This window comes from Phyllobates terribilis, unplaced genomic scaffold (genome assembly GCF_046119375.1).
Source record: "Phyllobates terribilis strain yellow unplaced genomic scaffold, ASM4611937v1 Scaffold_299__1_contigs__length_2334479, whole genome shotgun sequence".
In the NCBI taxonomy this organism is placed as follows: domain Eukaryota; kingdom Metazoa; phylum Chordata; class Amphibia; order Anura; family Dendrobatidae; genus Phyllobates; species Phyllobates terribilis.
In genome coordinates this window covers 1-26,154 of record NW_027363059.1, presented here as the reverse complement: position 1 = coordinate 26,154, position 26,154 = coordinate 1, and the positions used below count along the sequence as shown (strand labels likewise).

The 26,154-nt window shown below is 48.6% G+C and overlaps 1 pseudogene; it reads left to right on the top strand.

The window, feature by feature from the left end:
• Nucleotides 1–19,797, top strand: part of LOC141220798 (dynein axonemal heavy chain 12-like) — a 48,197-nt pseudogene extending 28,400 nt beyond the window's left edge.
• Nucleotides 19,798–26,154: the final 6,357 nt, after the last annotated feature.

The window sequence follows — 26,154 nt, the reverse complement described above, 5'->3', positions numbered from 1 at the left end:
AGGCTTTTCCAGCTGTTGGAAGAGGCGACACATTATGGCAGGGACGCAGTACTGGATACTACTTCCATTCTGTCCAGGTCTCAATCTTCGGCCGTCACAGTCAGGAGAGCACTGTGGCATAAACAGTGGACTGGAGACGCAGTATCCAAACAAGGTTTGCTTAGTCTAGCGTACAAAGGCGGTCATCTTTTTGGTTCGGACCTCACGGAGCTGATTGCTAAGGCCAAGGCTAAGGATGCTGCCTTGCCTCAGCGGAAGGCGGCGGCTTCCACGTCTGGCAGGTCAAGTGCCAGTGGTGGTCGTCGGTCCTTTCGGACCAGGGGGCGGTTCGGTCAGCCTTCTTGGGGATCGGGTCGTCCCTCGGCTTCCGGTAAGAAGTCCACCCAGAAATCCCGTATTTCCTGGAAGCAACATTTCCGTCAGGACAAACAGGAGGTTGACAAGAAGCCCGCTAAGGCGGACTGACGCCAGGATTCCGCTCGAGGGCTCTCGGGTGGGAGGTCGTCTGCTACAATTCGGGTCGATTTGGGCGTCCCACATTTCAGATGCCTGGGTGACGCGAGTTATGTTGGCAGGCTATTTCATAGAGTTTCACTCTCGTCCCCCTGACAGGTTTTGTCAGTCACGCACCCCGTCCGAGCCCAAGCTGGCTGCAGCACTGCTGCGGGAGGTAGACACTCTTCTGCAGCAGGGTGTGGTGGTCCCGGTTCCGCCAGAGGACCGGGGAAGGGGGTTTTACTCCAACCTTTTTGTGGTCACCAAAAAGGAGGACAAGTTTCGCCCCATTCTGGATCTCAAAGATTTGAATCTGCATGTCCGGACCCGGAAATTCCGCATGGAGTCTCTCCGCTCTGTCGTAGCGGCCCTGTCGCAGTACGATTTCTTGGTGTCGATCGACATCCGCGACACCTATTTGCATGTCCCTATCGGCAGAGCTCACCAGCGTTTCCTGCGTTTCGCCATAGGTCAGGCCCATTACCAGTTTGTGGCCCTACCATTCGGGTTGGCCTCGGCACCCAGGGTTTTTACAAAGATTCTGGCGCCACTCATGGCGCTTCTTCGAAAACAAGGAGTTATGATTCTACCCAACCTGGACGACCTGTTGATTGTGTCGCCCACAGCGGAGGAGGCGATGACTGCTCGCGATCTCTCCCTCCAGCACCTGGAGGACTTCGGGTGGCTGGTCAATTGGAAGAAGTCGTCATTAAAACCGACGCAGTCAATCCTGTTCTTGGGGATGCATTTCGACACAGTACGGGCAGTGGTGTCCCTGCCTCCGGACAAACAAACGAACCTTCGTCGCCATGTCCAGGCTATGAGGTCGGCGATGGCAATGTCCCTTCGGGAATGCATGCGCCTTCTGGGTCTGATGGTGGCGACAATGGAAGCCGTACCGTTTGCACAATTTCATTCCCGGGATCTCCAAAATCTTATTCTGACCAGTTGGGATCGATCGCCGACTTCACTGGATCGCTCGGTCGTTATCTCCCGCAGGGTGCGAGAGTCTCTTGGATGGTGGTTACGTCCAGAAACTCTATCCCTGGGGAAATCCTTTCTTCTCCCAAGGTGGTCGGTGATTTCCACCGATGCCAGCCTGACTGGCTGGGGGGGGGTTTGGAACAACCTCTGGGTTCAGGGGGTCTGGTCGTCAGAGGAGTCGTCTCTACCGATCAACATTCTGGAGTTGAGAGCAATTTTTCTCTGCCTCCGACATTGGACGGTCCTTTTGAGCGGTCTGCCGGTCCGGATTCAGTCGGACAATGCGACGGCTGTCGCGTATATCAACCATCAGGGTGGGACGAGGAGTTCCAGACTCATGATGGAGGTCTCTCGGATCCTGGTTTGGGCCGAGTCCAGGGTTCCAGCCATCTCCGCGATTCATATCCCAGGTGTGCTGAATATCTCGGCGGACTTCCTCAGTCGCGAGCAGGTGGATCCCGGAGAATGGAGTCTTCATCCGGAAGTGTTTGCACTGCTGTGCTCCCGGTGGGGGACTCCTCAGGTGGATTTGATGGCATCCAGGCTGAACGCCAGCGTTCCGACATTCATGTCCAGGTACAGGGACCCGGAGGCTGTGGCGGTAGATGCTCTAGTGGCCCCGTGGGACCAGTTCGAGCTGATCTATGTGTTTCCGCCAGTATCCTTACTTCCTTTGGTGATTCGGCGGATCAAACTGGAAAGAGTATCAGCAATTTTGGTAGCGCCGGATTGGCCACGGAGGACGTGGTGTTCGACGCTGGTGTCTCTTCTGGCGGCGCCTCCGTTTCCACTGCCTCTTCGCCCGGACCTGTTAATCCAAGAGCCCATTCGTCATCCGGACCTGAAGTCACTTTGTTTGACGGCGTGGCACTTGAGACCGAGATCTTGAACCGTCGTGGTTTTTCATCCGAGGTTATTTCTGCCAGAGGTCCAGCTACGACTAGGATTTATCACAGAACTTGGGAGTCTTTTTATTCTTGGTGTTCTGGATCGTCAAGGAACCCGAGGGTTTTTTCCATCCCCAACTTCTTGGCTTTTCTGCAATATGGTTTGGCCAAGGGTCTAGCAGTTGGTACCTTACCAGGTCAGGTATCTGCACTATCCGCGCTTTTTCGAAGGGCTATTGCTTCACGTAGGGACGTGCGTTCTTTTTTTCATGGGGTTGCTCGTCAGTTTCCGCCTCGGGAGGCGGTTGTGGCTCCTTGGCGGCTTAATCTATTCCTGGAAGCTCTTCAGCATGAGCCTTTTGAGCGTATGGATTCGGCTACGCTTTACTTGCTTTCTTGGAAGGTGGCCTTCCTGGTAGCGGTCACCTCTTTGAGAAGGGTTTCGGAGTTGGCGGCACTGTCTTGCTCGCCACCTTTTCTGGAATTTCTTCCGGATCGTGTGGTGCTTCGTACCCGTGGAGATTTTTTACTTAAAGTGGTGTCGCATTTCCACGTCAATCAGGACATCGTGTTACCTTCTCTCTGTCTGAAGCCGAAGAGTCCAAAGGAGTGGGCCTTGCACTCGTTGGATTTGGTGCGGGCATTGAAGTTCTATCTTACAATCATGCAAGGTTTTCGGAAATTGGACTCTCTTTTTGTGATTCCTGCTGGTCGTCGACGTGGTCAGCGTGCTTCCAAGGACACTATAGCTCGGTGGATACGTTCGGCTATCCTGGAAGCGTACCGGCTCAAGGGCGAGCCTTGTCCGGTTAAAGTTCGAGCTCATTCCACGAGGGCTGTTGGTTCGTCATGGGCTTTTCGTCAGGGGGCCTCGGCAGCGCAGCTCTGCCGGGCGGCTACCTGGCGCTCCGTTCACACCTTTACTAAATTTTATAAAGTGGACGTGAGTGCTTCCGCCGATGCGGCCTTGGGACGCAGGGTCCTGCAGGCGGCGGTGGTTTAAGTTACCTCTTTATTTTATTTTATTTTTTATTCGGCGCTGGTTGCGCACTTACCTAAGTTGTTGGGGTGTTGGAGATTCTGCCACTATTTCCCACCCTAGAATTTTGGACTGCTTTGGGACGTCCCACTAGTAATGGATCTGTGTCTCCCTTCCTTCCTTTCTGCTGCTGAAAGACGGATTTTGGTAAGAACTTACCTGTAAAATCCTTTTCAGCGAAGGAAGGAAGGGAGACACAGCACCCTCCCATGGCAGAAGTATTTTTTTGTTTCTAGATGCGTCGCGACCCTTTCCTGATGGCGGTCATCTGGTCTGGGGTTGGCGCACTAGGGCTCTTTTCCAGCATCGCCAGCTCATCGCAGTTGTCAGGTCCAGTGAGTTGTACCTAGGACTGTGTGTTTTTTTGCTGTTATTTGCATAACCTGTTTTCTCACATTTCTGAATTTTTCAGAATGGGTTGTACTGTTCTGCTGGTGTTGTCTGCTCTTCCTTAGCTTGTGTACGGACTGGAGAACATGGGAGTAGGAGGAGCTTAAGTTGGAGGGGCCGGTCGTCACTTTTTTATAAATCTGAGGTGAACTATTCCTGTGGGGTTCCACCAACCCACTAGTAATGGATCTGTGTCTCCCTTCCTTCCTTCCTTCCGTCTTTCCCGGCTCCCCCATATTCAGGAATGCTCGCTCCTGTTTTCTCTATGACAGAGTCGCTGCCAGAATCTTATGGCAGCTGCTAATTTCACGGTCAGAAAGTAAGGATCGGGTGATTAAATTCCAACCGGCCGATTTTTATGTCCCCCAACATAATCTGTCATGAGGCCCCCATACACAGTAGATGGTAGACCAATCCCATTGAAATCACCCGATCCTGATCCACTGCTTTGGAATTGGGTTACATGACCTTGTCACTCATCGTCCGGTCCCATTAGTGCAACCTGGGCAGCTGCACAGGGGCACCAGCGGTAAGGGGGCTCACTTATACCTCCAATGCAAGATGATCTGATGTAGAAAAAAAATGGTTGAAACATCTGTGAGTGATTTATCGCTAGTTTAGTTGTAGATTATGGAGACATTTTTTTTTAGATGAATGAATCAATTTGCAGGAGACTGATCCAATGGCCAGGTGTCATGGGTGCGTCAGATGTGACAGTCGCCCTGCAGTTGGTTGCAGGAGATCCCTTCGTTTGGCATTACAGACATCTTCTTAGCGGTCTCACTGTAGGACCCAGCGGCTACCTCCCTCCTGCTCTAATTGACAATCAGGCCTGGGTGTTTAAATACTTCCTGGTTGCTACACAGAGGTGCCAGTGATATTCACATGACCCCTTGTGAAGGCTTGGAGCAAGTACAGTTCTTACTTCCTCTCTGGTGCTAAGAGGATGTGTGTGCCATCTCTCTGAAGTCGACTCAAGCTAAGCTACTTCCCCCGTGTCTGTCTCCCCTTGCTGTCTTTAGTTGTCAGTGGGGATCGACTAGTGCTCACCCCCCCCTTCCCTATCCAGGGCCAAACGCTAAGGAAATACAGGGATAGGTTCCTGTACGGCAATTGGTGAGGAACCAATATAGAGTCGGTAGGGGAGACAGGGTGATTGCAGATCAGCCTAGGAGGTCTCCATTTCCCCCTTTCCCTAGTGTCGGGGCTCCCTTCCCCTCATCCCTTTGTGTCGCACTTTGTCTTTCCTACACTGTGTGTGACATCAGGTCAGTAGTGGGCACTGAATGAGACCCCTGAGAGCCACCTTATTTCTTCCTGCCCCCCGGCTCTTCTTCAGATTAGCCGGCCTGGCATGATGTTATGGTTGCAGCATGATGTACACCAGGCCATATAATCAGAAGAGGAGCCGGGGATGCCGGCAGCTAAGAGGCGGCTCTCAGGGGTCCCGTCCAGCGGCCACAGAATACTGATCTGGGTCCTGGAAATGTATTCTCCCACCTCTAATTGGATCCACTGTAAACAGACTGATGAAATATTTTACCTTCCTTTTGCTCAGGATTTCCTTGAATGCGCACAGGAGAGCTGTGCTGGACACAACATCCAGCCCGAGAAGGTCTTCCTGGAGGACATGATCCAGACGTATGAGATGATGATTGTCAGACACGGGTAAGCTGGAACTACAGAAGTCCATGGGACGGGGGATTTATTCTTCGCGGTTTCCATTTTATACAATGGACCATGCTGCGTTTTGTTTATCCCGTGCAGTTTTATGTTGGTTGGAGAGCCGTTCTCTGGAAAAACGAAGGTCCTCCACGTCCTCGCTGATACGCTGTCTCTTATGAATGAGCGAGGGTGCGAAGAAGAAAAAGTGATTTACCGGACAGTGAACCCTAAAGCCATCACCATGGGGCAGCTGTTCGGGCAGTTTGATCCAGTGTCACATGAGGTTCGTCTATGATTGGAATTATTGTTTATAATACTAATATCTTTGCTGAAAATGGGAAAATCTCCCCTTTTATGGCTTATGGACGTGGTAGAAGGGGTTCCTTCAGAGACATAGATCCCAGCCATACATTGCCGGGCAATCATTTTATTATTGCTTACCCCCTGTTTGCACAAAAATTGGAAACTGTTTTATTTTCCCCATCAGACATGGAAGTGACGCACCCCTGGGCCTGTGTCGCGCAGCGTTGCGCACGCGGGAGCTTACCCGGAGCCGGATCTGTTGAGGGTTGTAGTCTCGTGGCGGTGACCCGGTCCGTGCCCAGGGAGTCAGACTAAGTGGCGCTGTATTAGCGGTAGATGTTGGACGACTACGCCACCCGTTGAATGCAGCGAAGGAGCTGCCGCTGCAGGGCAGACCGCTGAGGCCGGTGGTAGGATTGTGCAGCGTGATAGTATCACCCCCAACGGGAGGGGTATGGCCTCAGGGCAGCCGACGTGGATGATGGGGGTAGCAGGAACCACTCGGAGACGGTACGGTGTAGTTCAGGGTCTTTACTGGTGACAAAGATAAACCCTCCCGGAGTACTGGCTAGCGATTGGGGCCTGGTCAGTCCTTGAGCAGATGGGATCTCCCCTGGCCAGGCGGAGTTGTAGGCCTCCCAAACTAACTGTACTCTTCTGGCTACCTTGCTAGAGGCGGGTATAAGTAGCCCACATCCCTGAGTGTACCGTGTGGTGCTCACCCGTATGGCCGGTGACTCGGGGCCTTCTAGTAGCTTCCGCTCCACGACGGCGGTGCTGGTCCCACGCGTGTGACAGTGCCTTCGGGTTTCTTGGCCAGAGGACCTGAAATCCCCTGCCGGTCGGTTTCTGCTGCTGGATAGGAGTTAGTCCCCACAGCCTCGGACTCCGGGTCCGGTGATAGCTTCTCAGTCAGGGCGAGCTCTGCAGCTGCCAGCCCCTGACTCCTTGTAGCACTGCTCCCACAGAGCTCCTGATGTTCTTTTCCTATATCTGCTTCTCTGTCTCTACTTCTTCTCTACTCACTAACCCTGCCTCAGCCCTAGGTTTATATAGGGGAAGTTCTTCCCCTCCCAGGACTGGGCAGGAGGTGTGGCATGCATAGGATTCCTGACCAAGAGACCTCCCACCTGCTCTCAGACATAACATTGCTGTTACTGTGGAAACCAGACCCCTGGGGTGCCACATTCCCCCCTAGTGAAATTTAGTACTCCGGGACTAAACATATTTTTTTTTTTTAGAAAAACATAACAAGGTATAAACAATAATAGTACAATAAGAAAAACACATAAAGATGGTCACGGCGTGTCCGCAACCGGGTGCAGTTTTTGAAGAAAAGCAAGGTGTCCATTTCACCAAAACAGGGAGACGTAACCAGGTAGGGGTCTGTCCTGCCCCGAGTCCTTAACAGTCTTTAGTCCATTCCTAGGTTACGCTCCAACCATGTACAAAGGATTCCCGGTAAATCCACCAAGGACTCCTATAAATAACTAGAAACACATAATTATACACAAGCAACAAGAAAAACAGGTAACCACAAATAAAACAATTTATACACTTCAAATCCTCCAACGTGCGGGTAACTGGCCTCTAGTGGCCCTAGTGGACCTACGGAGCTGACTGTCTGGCCCTAGACTACAGGGTGTAGGAGCTGTCAAGGGTAAACTGGGCAGCTGTCTACGGGCCCTTTGGCTCACTAGGGGCATGGCAGGCTCACTATAAGCAGAGGGTTGATCCTCCTGGTCTGCTGGTATGGGGTCTTCCGCCTCCTGGACCGGCTGTTCTTCCAGCTCTACCTGTTGCTCCGTAGGTGCTTGGGATGCTGGTTGGAGGAAGGTGAGTACGGGTACCACAACTGCACCATTGACTTGAGTCCAAGACCGAGGGAAGTCTCCGAGCACAGTACTAACCATATCTTCCCTTTCCTCTACGGGTCGATGGTCTTCTTGTTCCTCTTCAGGGTTCCGTAGCTGTTCAGGACACTTCTTCAGGTGATCCCGGGATACAACGGCTATGGTCTCCCCTCCGTCTTTACTGATGGTACAGACTTTCGGGTTCTCGTGGCTTGAGGGCAGTACGGTGTACGGGTCCTTCTCCCACTGGTCGTCTAACTTGTGGAGCCGTCTTTTCCTCTTCAAGACCTGCTCTCCGGGTACCAGGGGAACAGCGGGAGCATACTGGTTGTAAGTTTTCTCTTGTCTTTCCCTAGCCTGACAGAGACTTCGCTCCACGCTCTCCTGTACTTTCCGGTACTGCTGCTGCCTCTCTGTGTCCCAGTCTGCTTCTGGTGAAGTGTCCTCGGGTGTCAGGACTCCCATTTCCAGGTCAACAGGTAACTTACCAGGTCTCGCCCTCATTAGGTAAGCCGGGGTACAGTTGGTGGAACCTACCGGGATGTGGTTGTATAGGTCCACCAGATCGGGCAGCTTCTCAGGCCACAGACTGCGTTCTTCCAGGGGCAACGTTTTCAGAAGATCCATTACCACCTGGTTCATTTTCTCACAAAGTCCATTAGTTTGCGGATGATAGGGTGTCGTCCTTATCTTCCGGCAGCCATACAGATTGCAGAATTCCTGGAAGACCTCCGCTTCAAAGGCAGGTCCCTGGTCCGTCAGCACTTGGTCCGGGTACCCGTGTGGACGGCAGAAGTGCTGCTGGAAGGCTCTAGCTGCTGTTTGAGCCGTTAAGTCCTTAACGGGGACGACAACCAAGAACCGGGAGTAATGATCCACAATGGTTAACGCGTAGACGTAGCCACTTCTGCTTTGGGTCAGTTTTACATGATCCAAGGCTACCAGTTCCAACGGCTGCCGGGTGACGATGGACTGCAGGGGAGTCTTCTGGCTGGCACGGTCCTTCCTTCTTAGGTTGCACGGGCCACAGTCTCTGCACCACCTCTCGATGGTTCCCCTCATGCCTACCCAGTGGAACCGCCCGCGCAGCAGGAACTCCAGCTTCTTCCATCCGAAGTGTCCAGCCCCATCGTGGTATGCCTCCATCACCATGGCTGCGTCTCTTCGTGGCACCACTACTTGCCAGATTAGTTCATGCGTCCGGGAGTTAACCATTCTGCGGCACAACTTCCCCTTGTAAAGGAACAGTCGACTCTTCTCAGCCCACAGTTGCTTGGCTTCTTCCGGAGCGTCTGGGTCAAGGCGAGCCTCTGGCCGAGTCAGCATCTCCTTCACCAGTCGGACGGCAGGGTCACTGTCTTGCGTTTCCTCCCAGTTGTAGTGAGGCAAGGGGTTAAACGTAGTGGCTTGCTTACTCCTTACCCGATGGGAATACTGGATAGTCCCATGACGGTGGAACGCGGGGAGTTCGACTTCTTCCAGTCCCTCTGGATCTTCTCCTACGTCCGGTAGGTTTGGCATCCTGGACAGGGCGTCCGCGTTGGTATTGGAGCGTCCTGCCCGGTATTTGATTGTGAACTCGTAGTTGGACAGACGGGCCATCCATCTCTGCTCTAGGGCACCGAGTCTTGCCGTGTCCAGGTGTGTCAACGGGTTGTTTTCCGTGTACACGGTGAACCGGGAAGAAGCGAGGTAGTGCTTAAAGCGTTCGGTGACTGCCCACACCACTGCCAGGAACTCTAGCTTAAATGAGCTGTAATTCTCAGGGTTTCTTTCGGTGGGTCGCAGTTTTCGGCTGGCGTAAGCAATTACTCGTTCTTTCCCCTGCTGGATCTGGGACAGTACGGCTCCTAGCCCGATGTTACTTGCGTCGGTGTAGAGGATAAAGGGCTGGCTGTAATCAGGGTACGCCAGGATTTCATCCCCCGTGAGGGCCATCTTCAGCTGGCGGAAGGACTCTTCTTCTAACTTCTCCCATTTGAAGGGCGGCTTCTGGTTCTTGGCCTTCCGGGACTGGCCTATCAGGAGGTCCTGCATAGGAGCTGCCTTTTTGGTGAAACCGGGGATGAATCTTCGGTAATAGCCTACCAACCCGAGGAACTGCCGCACTTCCTTTACACTGGAGGGACTTGGCCATTCCTTAATTGCGGTGATCTTATCAGGGTCGGGAGCCACTCCGTCAGCGCTCACCACGTGTCCCAGGTACTGCACCTTTGGTTTCAGGAGGTGACACTTGGAGCGTTTTACCTTTAAGCCGTAGCTTGCCAGAGCTTCGAACACTTCCGCCAGGTGTTTCAGGTGGTCCTCATAAGTCTTGGAATATACGATGACATCGTCCAGGTACAACAGGACCGTCTCGAAGTTTCTGTGGCCCAGACAGCACTCCATTAATCGTTGGAAGGTTCCCGGTGCGTTGCAGAGTCCGAACGGCATGCAGGTAAACTCGCTAAGTCCCATCGGGGTGGTGAATGCGGTCTTCTCCCGGTCCGCCTCTGCTACAGGAACCTGCCAGTACCCGCTAGTGAGATCCAAGGTAGAGAAGAAGTTAGCAGATCTTAAAGCAGCCAAAGACTCCTCTATCCTTGGTAAGGGGTACGCATCCTTGTGTGTGATACGGTTGATTTTCCGGTAATCTACACACATCCTCATGGTGTTGTCTTTCTTTTTGACTAAGACTAGTGGAGCTGCCCAGGGGCTACAGCTATCCCTGATCACCCCAGCCTCCTTCATGTCCCTAAGCATCCCCTTGGCGTGTTGGTAGTGTGCAGGGGGTACGGGTCGATACCTCTCTTTTATGGGAAGATGGTCTCCCGTGGGGATGTGGTGTTCTACCCCCTTGACTCGCCCGAAGTCTAACAGGTGTTTACTAAACACTCTCTCGTACTCTTGAACCACCCGATAGACTCCCTGTTTCTGGTGTGAGGGAGTGGAGTCAGTACCCAAATGTAGTTGCTGACACCAGTCCTCCATTGTTTCCTTAGAGCCGTTACCTTCGTCTGGGGAAGATGGAGGCAAGGGTTCTACGGACTGTATGGAATTTTGATTGATGGTATACAATTTGGCTAGCGTGGCATACCGGGGCAGGTACACTTCCCTCTTCCCGATATTTATTATGCGAACGGGCACCCTCCCATGGCGTACATTGACCACCCCCCGTGCTGTCAAAATGGTGGGCCTACTGTCTGAGTAAACTGGTTCTACCATTGCCTGGTAATCTCTACCTCTCAGTTCAATAGCTGCCCGGCACCAAATCATCATTTCACTTTTCGGGGGCATGGCAATAGGGAAAGGGTCACACATTCTCACGCTACCAATCTCACCACCGGAGAGTTCTATCTGTTGCCGTCGCATCAGTGCCCGGATCTCTTTCTGGAGCACTCGCTGCTGGCCGGAGCTGGCGTTCTTGGCAATCTGCTGTAAAAGGAAAATCACCTCTGCAAGACAATTTTCAATTACATTAGTTCCTAGAGTTATCTTTGGGTGACTCTCGTGTTTGTCAATGTCTACAATGATCAGTCCCTGTGCCGCCAGTTCGACTCTACCGATTTTAATGGTCACCTCTTTAAATCCAATCTGTGGCACGGGCTGACCATTGCTGGCGATGATACTCAAGTCGTCGTCAGGGTAGCGGGTGATATCCGAGTCATTCCAGTACTGCTTGAAGAGCACGTACGGGATAGTGGTAACCTGTGACCCGGTGTCCAGTAGGGCACTCATAGGGATGCCATCCAGTACCACAGGCAAGACTGGACGTCCTCCCACATATTTGTCGCGCCAGTTCGATGGGCCTGATGATCTTTTTCCTGGGGGTTGGCCCTCTACCCCAGGTTGTGCCAGTTTAAAGGACAGTACCTTGCCATATGTCCGGGTTGATTGCAGCGGCGGCAGATGGGTTGTCCGTCCTCGTTGTATCGGTCGCTGGGTCTTCCTCTGGCCGGTGGGGTCCTCCTTGGTCGACGCCACGGGATGTCGTCCGGTCCGGATGCCAGCTGGATCTTCCCTGGAGTGGAAACCTGTAAAGACTGCACAGTTCGGGTTAGCGCGGCAACGCTTTTAGCTAGCTCTTGGACCTGATGGTGCAGGTCTGGAGCCGGGTCATTGTTCAAAGCCTGCGCATCAGCTCCCACAGGCCCTGCCGACAAGGGCGCCGCCTCCTGGTGGTAAGTGGTAGTGGGTCACAACGCCACCTGGTGCCGGTTCTCGGAGCACCCGGATGGCTCTGTCCTTGAACTGTGCAAATCCCAGATGAGGGTCCTGTAAGGCCATTGCCCGCAACTGGGTTCGGTGGGCATTGCAATATAAACCCTCTATAAATTGTTCAGTCAACAGCCTGTCCTCGTCTCCCACGCCGTCAGGGTCGGTCTGCTTAATGGCTCTCAGGGCCTCTTGTAGGTTCAGGGCATAGTCCCTTATACTCTCATGTGCCCGTTGTTTGCACCCGTAGAATCTAAGCTTGATCTCGGCTGAGGTGCGGGTATCAAAGGTGTCCCTCAGCCGGGTTAGTATCTCTGCGACAGTCCTCCTCCCAGGTGGCCAGGACTTTACCTCCCTTTGGGCTGCCCCGGTTAATTGGGCCACCAGGATGCTCACTTTTTGCTCCTCTGTGAGGGGATACACCTGGAAGAGGCTATCCAGCTTTTCTCTAAAGTCATGCAGGGTATGTGACTCCCCTGAGTACTGGGGTAGCCAGGCTGCCCCCGGGATATAGGGCATGGTGAAAGGCATGACCGCAACAGCGGTGGCGCTGGCGGGGGTTGAAGCGGTGAAGCTCTCCTCCGTATCCGACATCCTTCTCCCCCCTAGTGGACCGTGGCCTACCTTGCGATGATCCTCTTCCGTAGGCTGCGGCTCCGCAGTGGATCGTCAGGGTTGAGGACCTTCCGTCGCACTCCTGTGACGTCGGCGTCGGCTGGGCTCCTTCCAGGACCTTACGCAACGTCCGGACGTGAGGCGGGGCTTCAGTTCTCGCGCGCTTTCGGAGTCCACGCCCCTCTTCTTCCCGCGCGGCGTCCTCAAGATGGCGTCCAATGGCGGGAAAACTCCACCGATGGCGGGAAGGAAGCGGAAGATGGCGCCGGATGGCGGGAATCTTCACCACAGGTAAGTTTGAACAGTCTTTTTCAGGCACGCAGTACCCGGTGGTTGCGGGCACGAAATCCTGCCGACTACGCCAAAAGTTGACGCACCCCTGGGCCTGTGTCGCGCAGCGTTGCGCACGCGGGAGCTTACCCGGAGCCGGATCTGTTGAGGGTTGTAGTCTCGTGGCGGTGACCCGGTCCGTGCCCAGGGAGTCAGACTAAGTGGCGCTGTATTAGCGGTAGATGTTGGACGACTACGCCACCCGTTGAATGCAGCGGAGGAGCTGCCGCTGCAGGGCAGACCGCTGAGGCCGGTGGTAGGATTGTGCAACGTGATAGTATCACCCCCAACGGGAGGGGTATGGCCTCAGGGCAGCCGACGTGGATGATGGGGGTAGCAGGAACCACTCGGAGACGGTACGGTGTAGTTCAGGGTCTTTACTGGTGACAAAGATAGACCCTCCCGGAGTACTGGCTAGCGATTGGGGCCTGGTCAGTCCTTGAGCAGATGGGATCTCCCCTGGCCAGGCGGAGTTGTAGGCCTCTCAAACTAACTGTACTCTTCTGGCTACCTTGCTAGAGGCGGGTATAAGTAGCCCACGTCCCTGAGTGTACCGTGTGGTGCTCACCCGTATGGCCGGTGACTCGGGGCCTTCTAGTAGCTTCCGCTCCACGACGGCGGTGCTGGTCCCACGCGTGTGACCGTGCCTTCGGGTTTCTTGGCCAGAGGACCTGAAATCCCCTGCCGGTCGGTTTCTGCTGCTGGATAGGAGTTAGTCCCCACAGCCTCGGACTCCGGGTCCGGTGATAGCTTCTCAGTCAGGGCGAGCTCTGCAGCTGCCAGCCCCTGACTCCTTGTAGCACTGCTCCCACAGAGCTCCTGATGTTCTTTTCCTATATCTGCTTCTCTGTCTCTACTTCTTCTCTACTCACTAACCCTGCCTCAGCCCTAGGTTTATATAGGGGAAGTTCTTCCCCTCCCAGGACTGGGCAGGAGGTGTGGCATGCATAGGATTCCTGACCAAGAGACCTCCCACCTGCTCTCAGACATAACATTGCTGTTACTGTGGAAACCAGACCCCTGGGGTGCCACAGAAGCAACAAATTGTATTATTTATGCCAGAAATTAGCATAAATTTGCATACTTCCAGCCACATTCTGAATAGACTGTGTCTGGCCTCACTCAATACACTTGCTTTGAGTGAGGTCATGCACTTCTAGTTGGCATGTGACCGCGTATATGCAAATCACTTACTTGCGGTCTCTCCCGGTGCCGCCACGTTCACTTCAATAGGGGCCACGTGTAGTCAATACATGTGCATCATCAATATCATAATCCCAGGCATTCCCTTTAATAATCCGTTCAATTGTGGGATTGTACTGGATTTTATGGGAAGAGCAATTTTATTGATGCCTCTCTTCATTTGCAGTGGACCGATGGGATAGTCGCTAATACTTTCCGGGAGTTTGCGTTATCTGAGACCCCGGAAAGAAAATGGGTTATCTTTGATGGACCTATTGATACGCTAGGGATAGAAAGTATGAACACCGTCCTAGATGATAATAAAAAGGTAACTCTCTATTTTACTTTGTGAAAACTGTTTTTTTTTTATTTATATCCTTTTCTGTTTTCATCACCATGTAGCATAACAAAAAGTGATACAAAAAGTTATCCTCCATGTATATCTACAGCCATGATGGAGAATAGAAAACATTAGATTTTATGGCATCTTTATATATCTTTAATTAGCAGTAAATTGCAAAAACTGTTTGTATTTCCTAACACTATCCGACAATATCCATTCATGAAGATGGAAATAAGCCTTTAGTAGAGGACTTATGTATTGTATGTGGAGAGAGACGCTTTAAAAGATATTCATTGCAGGATCATCTTCCAATTATAAATCAGCTACTAGATTTTTGCACTTTTTTCAGATATTAATTTGTGCACATAATGATTGTACTTTCTCCACTAAAGCTTCCAATGATCCTTTATGAGGTTACTGATCAGACTCCGTGGATTAAGTTATTATTCATTTGTTCAACATTTAATATTGTTTTAAATATGTCCTGTTATTTTTAGCGTTGCTTGATGAGTGGGGAGATCATTCAGATGTCACCTCAGATGAGTCTGATTTTTGACACAATGGACCTTTCCCAGGCGTCGGTAGGTTTTCACTCATCCTATAAGAGAGGAGTTCCCATATACTTGTACAACGGAGGATCTAATGCTAACTAATCAGATTTAGTTATAGGGTTGACTTTTAGAGGTATTCTCATCTTTTAAAGCATATCCACAAAATGGCCATAATTGTCTGATAGATGAGGGTCTCTCCTCTGGCACCCACCCAAACTTTTCTCGAATATGAGGCCCCATCTTGTGCCGCTGTGAAAGGAGAGTTTGGCAGCACGAGCAACTCTTCCATTCACCGATTTGGAAGTCCTACATACACAGTCATCAGGGGTGTAATGATCGCGGTTGCAGAGGTCACGACTGGGCCTGTGCAGGTGAGGGGCCCGCCGACATCAGCGCAAACTTCAACTGCATGTGCACCCCCGAACGCACATTCAGACGAAGTGTATTGAGGCGCAGAGACCCGTTGGGTCTGTGCACGACAATGCACGCTGCCGGCCAATCAGAAGCCAGCAGCTGATGTCGGCGTGCACGTGACTGAGGGTGCATGACAGTGACATCATATGCTCCCGAAGCTTGCACTCTGAAGTCAGATGCTGGCTTCAGAAGAGGATGGCGCACAGCGGGGGAGCGGAGGAAAAGAGAGCAGAATCATTTATTTTTTTTCTATGCATTAAAGTACAACGGCAGAATGGGGGACATATACCAGGATGGGGGATATATATACTAGGATGGGGATATATATATATACCAGGATGGGGAATATATATACTAGGATGGGGGATATATATACCAGGATGGGGGATATATATACTAGGATGGGGGATATATATACCAGAATGGGGGAAAAATATACCAGGATGGGGGATATATGTATCAAGGTGGGGCCCAGGATAAGGGACATATATACCAGGATGGGGGATATATATATCAAGGTGGGGCCCAGGATAAGGGACATGTACACTAGGATGGGGGATATATATACCAGGATGGGGCCAGAACAGGGGACATATATATCAGGAAGGAGCCCAATATGGGGGATATTACTACATAATGGGGTAGGAGGTGCAACACGTATGTCCTTATAGGATTTAGAACACTACAAGGGCCCATACATCTGACCAACATGCAGGGGGTCCAAATGTTGCAATGGGGGCCCATCGGACTCTAGTTACGCTACAGACAGTCATCTCTACATTCACTTTAGTCGCTATAATTAAAGGGATTGTCAGTCCCTTTCATTCTGGTGCTACTACAACAATCATCTAAATGGTGAGGATCCAGTTCCTGACACCAGCACTGAATGTAGGGAAAATGTAATGTTACATAGCTTCTACTCAAATAAATGGATGTCTATGTAATCTATGGATGATGGAAACGTCAGGACACTTGGAAACGACTTTGTAGACTGTTTTTCATCCACCCAGCGAGATAATTAGATAACTGGATGGGCTTGTGTCTTAGGGCAACCCTACTTAGTATATCTCTCTCTCCAGCCCGCCACTGTTAGCCGCTGCGGTATGATTTATCTGGAACCCCAACAACTGGGCTGGGCGCCCCTGGTGAGGTCCTGGCTCAGCACCCTTCCCGATGCACTGAAGACTAAGGACCACCTCGCTCTTCTAGAGGAACTCTTTAAGTGGCTCGTCCAACCTTCCCTTCGATTCCTCCGAAAGCAGTGCAAGGTGGGCGCCATGTGTCCTCTCAATTGTAGGAGCATTGCGCAAGTTTGTAGTCTAGATTTACCCTCAGTGTCCTAATGTCTTTCCTCATAGGATCTGGTGACAACCAGCAATGGCAATGTGGTAATATCACTCACACCATTATTGGAGATGCTGATTTTTGATGTGGTGAGAGAGGATCCGAATAATAAGAACATTCGTATCTGGATCCTGGTAAGTGGAAGATCTGCCGATCCCATACACAGTGTGGCTGATCCACCTGCAGGTATAGACAGTGCTTTCCTATGCTCCTGGAAAACGGGGGAAATAATTCCAAGTGGAGAGAAATTGTGAAAATATCACAATTCTGACATTATCTTTTGGGAATTGTTTTTACGGTGTACATTGTGTGGTAAAATTACTTAGCAATATGATTCACTCCTCAGTACGATTACACCGATACCAAACATGTCCAGTTTTTTTATTAGATTGGTAGTGAAAAAAAAAAATTAGAGGTTTGGGAAAAAACATTTTTTTGGGTTGTGTCACCATTTTCCGAGACCCGTGACGTTTTCATTTTTTAGTCGATGGAGCTGTTTGAGAGCTTATTTTTTGTGGTACGAGACAATGTTTTTGTTGATACCATATTGCGATAGATATTACATTTTTATCGCTTCTTACAGCATTTTTTGTGATACTGCATCAACCAGAAAAACATAATTTTGTCGTTCTTGATTTTTTTTCTCGTTACGCCGTTTACTGATCGGGTTAATTATTTTTATATTTTGATAGATTGGACTTTTCTGAATGCGGCGATACCACATATGTGTATTTTTTGTAAAACTTATTTTCTCTGTTTTTACTGGGGGAAAAAACCCATTTCAAGTTTTATGGGGTTTTTTTTGTTTTTTTTCATACTTTTTAAAACATTTTTTGTAACTTTTCTTTGTATTTATTAGCCCCCTTAGGGAACTTAAAGCTGCGATCGTCTGATCGCTTGTGCTATATACAGCAATGCTACACCATTGCTGCATATAGCAAAAATCACGGTCTCCTTTGAAGCCCGGCCACGTCATCCGCGATTGTTAGAGGCAGGTTCCTGACGTCTGCTGAGAATTGCATGTCAATAGTACCTTTAGAAATATATTTACTTAGAAAATTGGTGACGTGTTCAATACTTATTTCGCCCGCTGTATATTGTATCCCTTTTCTTCTCTTTTAGGCCAGTTTTGCTTTCTCCCTGGTTTGGTCCATTGGCGGCTGTTGTGACACCGACAGCCGAGTGAAGTTTGATGCTTTTTTTCAAAGAAATTGTCACAGGAAAGATCGATCAGAGCCCTTTCCTGTCCTCCGTGGGGAAATGGGAATGTCCTTTGGACGATAAAGGCCTGGTCTATGACTACATGTACGAGGTAAAGGGATTTCTTCATGGAAATCAAGCCTAATGCTCAGCAACTTATAACTTTGGCCTTTGGGTTATTATCTTAGGTCTCTTAGGACATGTTCACACTGTGTTTATGCCGTATATCTATGACTCTGCCAGAGGTTCTGATTGAATCCCCGAAAAACTGAATTCAGAAGGAGACATGGAGTCCAATGACCTAAGTGGATTCCGTCAGATCCTCTGGCAAAGTAATAGACATGCTGCATAAACGCAGTGTGAACAGGACCTAAATGTCAAACTTATGTAATGTGTCAGTGCTCTCTTATCCCTACATCAAATGTGTCCGAATATGGTTTATCAAAGTTGTAACTACTTTTTTTTTCTTTGAAGTTAAAAGGCCGAGGGCGCTGGGTTCACTGGAATGAGTTTATTAAAGGCACAGCCACGTGGGACAAAAGCACCAAAATCCAAGATATCATTGTGCCAACTATGGATACTGTCAGATACACCTTCCTCATGGATATGTGCATCAAAAACACCAAGTAAGAGTAACAAAATGACTCTTATTAGGAAACCTTGTTGACAATTATCCATTTTGCCATCACAATTACTTATTGTATGGGAAAACCATTCGGATAGTGGAGTCGAATTAGGAAACCCTATTGGTCTATACACAGAAAACTGGCCGCCATTCACACCTGTCTGTTTTATGTCTGTACCAAACACAGTTTGTATAAATGAAAATAGTTTGCTAGTTACTTAAGGACGGGAAACACATATCACGATGGACGGACGGGCCGCGGGACCCCTGACCTGAAATTGACAGCCTCATAGACATCCATGAGGCTGGCGAGTTTGGGTCCGGAGATCTTGGTCCGTACATGGATGGTGTTTATCGGACATATGAATTCGGGCCTAAATTAGTAGTTTTATTCTCAACACTGTAAAATGTTTGATTTTATGGTTGTCCTACAAACTACTTTCCTTTTTTCGCAGACCACTCTTATTTGTGGGACTGACGGGGATAGGGAAATCTATTTACGTCAAAGACAAACTGATGAACAATCTGGACAAAGAAAAATTCTTTCCCTTCTTCATCAACTTTTCTGCTCGCACCAGTGCCAATCAGATTCAGGTTTGTCTTCTTTTTATCACCCTGCCTTCTGACAAATGAAAGAGGTTGCTTCATTAGGATATATAGATGTCATTGGGGGGGATACGCCACTTAGGACCCTCTGCTATGAGCCACAGAGGAGACCCACAAACAACAGAGGTCTCTCTCGCAGACCCTGAAGATCTGTGTATTAGATGGTCAGACATACATTTAAATGGGTTGATGGACCCATGTGTGTCTTAAAACAAAAAAAATACCCTGTCGCTTCTCCACGCTGCCGCCTGTGTCCCCATCGGTCTCTTCACTTCCTTTTCGACCAGGAGATGTCAATGAAGCCAACCAGTGTCAGATGATCGCCTGCAGTGGTGACTTTCTTTCTGAGCCAGAAAAGAGAGCTAGAAGACTAGTTCTTCTAGGTCGAATGAAACATCAATTCTGCAGCCAATCAATAGCCGCTGATTTGGCTGCAGCGGTCATGTGATGTTTTCTACCTGAAAATGAGACACCGCAGTAGTGGTCAACCTATTGAATCTTCCGACACATAGTTTGCATCTTATTCTAGAATATCATCATGGACAGACTGGACAAAAGACGGAAAGGCGTGTACGACCTCAGATGGGAAAGAAATGCATCATATTTGTGGATGATATGAACATGCCGGCATTAGAAAAATATGGAGCACAGCCACCTATCGAGCTCCTGCAGCAGTTATTAGACCACGGGAATTGGTAATATTCGCAAAAAAAATTAGTTTTTTATTTGTAAGTTATTTTCTTTTATCTTTTCCACTATACGTATATATGCAGCGTGTGTATGTATGTATATATATATACAGTACAGACCAAAAGTTTGGACACCCCTTCTCATTTAAAGATTTTTCTGTATTTTCATGACTATGAAAATTGTACATTCACACTGAAGGCATCAAAACTATGAATTAACACATGTGGAATTATATACTTAACAAAAAAGTGTGAAACAACTGAAAATATGTCTTATATTCTAGGTTCTTCAAAGTAGCCACCTTTTGGTTTGATGACTGCTTTGCACACTCTTGGCATTCTCTTGATGAGCTTCAAGAGGTAGTCACCGGAAATGGTCTTCCAACAATCTTGAAGGAGTTCCCAGAGATGCTTAGCACTTGTTGGCCCTTTTGCCTTCACTCTGTGGTCCAGCTCACGCCAAACCATCTCGATTGAGTTCAGGTCTGGTGACTGTGGAGGCCGGGTCAACTGGTGTAGCACCCCATCACTCTCTTTCTTGGTCAAATAGCCCTTACAAAGCCTGGAGGTGTGTTTGGGGTCATTGTCCTGTTGAAAAATAAATGATGGTCCAACTAAACGCAAACCAGATGGAATAGCATGCCACTGCAAGATGCTGTGGTAGCCATGCTGGTTCAGTATGCCTTCCATTTTGAATAAATCCACAACAGTGTCAGCAGCAAAGCACCCCCACACCATCACACCTCCTCCTCCATGCTTCACGGTGGGAACCAGGCATGTAGAGTCCATCCGTTCACCTTTTCTGCGTCGCACAAAGACACGGTGGTTGGAACCAAAGATCTCAAATTTGGACTCATCAGACCAAAGCACAGATTTCCACTGGTCTAGTGTCCATTCCTTGTGTTCTTTAGCCCAAACAAGTCTCTTCTTCTTGTTGCCTGTCCTTAGCAGTGGTTTCCTAGCAGCTATCTTACCATGAAGGCCTGCTGCACAAAGTCTCCTCTTAACTGTTGTTGTAGAGATGTGTCTGCTGCTAGAACTCTGTGTAGCATTGACCTGGTCTCTAATCTGAGCTGCTGTTAACCTGCGATTTCTGAGGCTGGTGACTCGGATAAACTTATCCTCAGAAGCAGAGGTGACTCTTGGTCTTCCTTTACTGGGGCGGTCCTCATGTGACCCAGTTACTTTGTAGCGCTTGATGGTTTTTGCAACTGTACTTGGGGACACTTTCAACGTTTTCCCAATTTTTCGGACTGACTGACCTTCATTTCTTAAAGTAATGATGGCCACTCGTTTTTCTTTACTTAGCTGCTTTTTTCTTGCCATAATACAAATTCTAACAGTCTATTCAGTAGGACTATCAGCTGTGTATCCACCTGACTTCTGCACAACACAACTGATGGTCCCAACCCCATTTATAAGGCAAGAAATCCCACTTATTAAACCTGACAGGGCACATCTGTGAAGTGAAAACCATTTCCGGTGACTACCTCTTGAAGCTCATCAAGAGAATGCCAAGAGTGTGCAAAACAGGTTTGTTTTCTTGTTTTAGGTTCTCAAAGACAGAATCAAGACTTTCTTTGAAATGATCTTTCACCACATCTTTCAATAGTTTGTATAGCCAGGATCGGTCCTGGTCGTCGACTAAGCGGTCATAAAACACCTGCAGAACTTCATGGACAAAGTCTCACCATGACACGTTTATTTTTCGTTGACTCTTTCTTGATCAGTAAGCATCCCTGCACCACTCGAGAGAAATCCTGCAGATTAAATGTATAATGGAATTTAGCCGGGGTGGGTAATAGGTTCTCCATGGCTTTCTTGTACACCTAGAATTTAGATCTAAAACTATGAGTGAAGTTAAACTTAAGAATTTGTATAAGCAATCAAAATCAGATTGGTTGGGGTCTGAATTCAGGTACCCCCACCAATCAGCTGAACGGACGGTGGATCTGGCGCTGCATTCATGTACTGACAGTGGTTCTAGCGCTGCATTCATGTACTGACGGTGGTTCTGGCGCTGCATTCATGTACTGATGGTGGTTCTGGAACTGCATTAATGTACTGACGGTTGTTCTTTCCGTACATTCATGTACTGACAGTGGTTCTGGCGCTGCATTCATCTACTGACGGTGGTTTTGGCACTGCATTCATGTACTGACGGTGGTCCTGGAGCGGCCTTCATGAACTTCAGATGTTTTACACATGTTGCAATCCATAAAATGCTTCATAGCTATGTTAAAACTTAAAAATCCTCAAAACGTAGAGATTTGGGATTATGAGGAGGATTTAGCGAGTTGGAGGGGCTGCAGCACCACAAGAATATTCTTTTTAAAGTGGCACTGTATGGGTCACAGAATCAAATGATATATAAAAAATGTAGTATTTCTCACCTACATGGTGCCGTTAACTATTTGGTTCCCAACAGTAAAAAATTTGGGAGAAAACTCATTGTTTCGTAGATAGAAGGCCACCACGGCGGAGAAGATGCGGACCATGGTCTCATCACTGAAGACGTTTATAGTGCAGATATTAAAATGACGTAAAAATCGAGGTGTAACTGCGTTTCTTCCACCACCGGGGGGACCCATTGCTGCAGTCAGCTGTACATCAACCAATGAGATTTTGGAGGTGTCCTTTAAGTCATACCTAAAATGTGAGAAAAGTTATATATATATATATATATATAAATATATATACAGTACAGACCAAAAGTTTGGACACACCTTCTCATTTAAAGATTTTTCTGGATTTTCATGACTTTGAAAATTGTACATTCACACTGAAGGCATCAAAACTATGAATTAACACATGTGGAATTATATACTTAGCAAAAAAGTGTGAAACAACTGAAAATATGTCTTATATTCTAGGTTCTTCAAAGTAGCCACCTTTTGCTTTGATGACTGCTTTGCACACTCTTGGCATTCTCTTGATGAGCTTCAAGAGGTAGTCACCGGAAATGGTTTTCACTTCACAGGTGTGCCCTGTCAGGTTTAATAAGTGGGATTTCTTGCCTTATAAAAGGGGTTGGGACCATCAGTTGTGTTGTGCAGAAGTCTGGTGGATACACAGCTGATAGTCCTACTGAATAGACTGTTAGAATTTGTATTATGGCAAGAAAAAAGCAGCTAAGTAAAGAAAAACGAGTGGCCATCATTACTTTAAGAAATGAAGGTCAGTCAGTGCGAAAAATTGGGCAAACTTTGAAAGTGTCCCCAAGTGCAGTTGCAAAAACCATCAAGCGCTACAAAGAAACTGGCTCACATGAGGACCGCCCCAGGAAAGGAAGACCAAGAGTCAACTCTGCTTCTGAGGATAAGTTTATCCGAGTCACCAGCCTCAGAAATCGCAGGTTAATAGCAGCTCAGATTAGAGACCAGGTCAATGCCACACTGTCACGCTGTCAGAGCGTACAGGGGGGTCAGGGGCCTGAGCTGACCCTAGACGGGGGCCCTGACTAATCCCTCAACCTGGAGGTACTGTTAATGGTACAGAGGTCCAGGCCGCCAGCGTAACCATAAACTCCTGAATATCCCTGAACCTAAGTAATCTAGTCCTGAGAAGGACCCCGATCACAACAATGGGAAACAGGATAGAAAATGCCCAAAACACAGTACTAGACAAACGAGACAGTACAAGGGGAAAACCAAAAACCACCTTGCATACAAAAACTAACACCACAATTACAGAGGGAACAACAACAGGTTAGGAGATAAATGATAAAGGGAGGAAGGGAACAAACCACACCGCATACTCCTCTGAACTCCACCAAACAACGATCCACTCTGAAGGTCTGCAAGAAATGCTTTCACCGACAACTTCCCTAACAGACCAGCAGGTATTTGAAGGAATCCCAATACTGCAGCATTAACTGCAGCTGGGCGAGGCTGAGCCTCGTCAAGCACAGAGAGAGAGAATTAACTCCCTCACAACAACAAAAAACAAAGCACCAAAAACTCAGCTGAGAGAAGTCAGGCTGTGTAGTCGCGACGATCTTCGTGGCGACACACCCATGACACACACAGAGTTCTAGCAGCAGACACATCTCTACAACAACTGTTAAGAGGAGACTTTGTGCAGCAGGCCTTCATGGTAAAATAGCTGCTAGGAAACCACTGCTAAGGACAGGCAATAAGCAGAAGAGACTTGTTTGGGCTAAAGAACACAAGGAATGGACATTAGACCAGTTGAAATCTGTGCTTTGGTCTGATGAGTCCAAATTTGAGATCTTTGGTTCCAACCACCGTGTCTTTGTGTGACCCAGAAAAGGTGAACGGATGGACTCTACATGCCTGGTTCCCACTGTGAAGCATGGAGGAGGAGGTGTGATGGTGTGGGGGTGCTTTGCTGGTGACACAGTTGGGGATTTATTCAAAATTGAAGGCATACTGAACCAGCATGGCTACCACAGCATCTTGCAGCGGCATGCTATTCCATCCGGTTTGCGTTTAGTTGGACCATCATTTATTTTTCAACAGAACAATGACCCCAAACACACCTCCAGGCTGTGTAAGGGCTAATGGACCAAGAGATAGAGTCATGGGGTGCTACGCCAGATGACCTGGCCTCCACAGTCACCAGACCTGAACCCAATCGAGATGGTTTGGGGTGAGCTGGACCTCAGAGTGAAGTCAAAAGGGCCAACAAGTGCTAAGCATCTCTGGGAACTCCTTCAAGATTGTTGGAAGACCATTTCCGGTGACTACCTCTTGAAGCTCATCAAGAGAATGCCAAGAGTGTGCAAAGCAGTCATCAAACCAAAAGGTGGCTACTCTGAAGAACCTAGAATATAAGACATATTTTCAGTTGTTTCACACTTTTTTGTTAAGTATATAATTCCACATGTGTTAATTCATAGTTTTGATGCCTTCAGTGCGAATGTACAATTTTCAAAGTCATGAAAATCCAGAAAAATCTTTAAATGAGAAGGTGTGTCCAAACTTTTTTCTGTACTGTATATACACACACATATATATACTGTATATATACACACACATATATATATATATACACACACACATATATATATATATATATTGTATATATACACAACACATATATATATTGTGTATATATACACACACACACATATATATATATACTGTATATAGACACACACACATATATACTGTATATAGACACACACATATATATATACTGTATATACACACACACATATACAGTATATACTGTATATAGACACACACATATATATTGTATATAGACACACACATATATATATATATATACTGTATATACACACACATATATATATACTGTATATATACACACACACAAATATATAGAAATATATATATCTGGCGACAGGGCCCCGCTGCGTCCTCTGTGTCTCTGTACAGATATAAGTGTAACACGTACTGGATCCGGCACAGGTGACAGTCTGCCATAGAGCTGACGTGCAGTACATACACTGTGTTATGGGGGCGCTCACCTGTGCGGACCCCGCTCTCCGGCCGCTACTTCTTTGCTCATATAAGGTCTCATTCTGCCATTAAACAATTCGGTTGTCATGGCAGCGGGGGTGGGGCGTTGGTAGGGGGCGTGTCTGGTATAGGGCAGATTGGGGCGGTGCTGTCATGCAGTGCTTGTCTCATCCCTGTAATTTCCTGCTGATGCCACCTGGTGGACAGCATTGGTCAGTACACGCTGAGAATGCTACATTTGCATTGTACTGTGGGAGCTGCTGGTACTACTGGTGCTTCCTGACTGCTGTCCCTATGAGGTATGCAGTATGTCACATGGTGGGGGAGGGACAGTTTATATATGTATATGCACTGCTCAAAAAATAAAGGGAACTGTGCGGCCCTCCAAACAAATGCCACCCCACACCATTACTGACCCACTACCAAACCGGTCATGCTGAGGGATGTTGCAGGCAGCAGATCGCTCTCCACGGCGTCTCCAGACTCTGTCACGTCTGTTACATGTGCTCAGTGTGAACCTGCTTTCATCTGTGAAGAGCACAGGGCGCCAGTGGCGACTTTGCCAATCCTGGTGTTCTGTGGCATTTCTTTGGATGGCCGCACAGCCCTCCTTGTGCTCGGCAGAGGTAGCCTGACTGCCATTAGGTACCGAGATGAGATCCTCAGACCCCTTGTGAGACCATATGCTGGTGCGGTTGGCCCTGGGTTCCTCCTAATGCCGGACAATGCCAGACCTCATGTGGCTGGAGTGTGTCAGCAGTTCCTGCAAGATGAAGGCATTGAAGCTATGGACTGGCCCGCCCGTTCCCCAGACCTGAATCCGGGACACATCTGGGACATCATGTCTCGCTCCATCCATAAAACGGACAAACAACACAAATATTGGTTCTATCTTTTACACATTTGGGGTAGCCCTTAAGAGGGCCATTGGGTCAAAGAGAGAGAGAGAAGAGAGAGGGGAGGGAGAGAAGAGAGAGGGAAGGGAGAGATACCGGGAG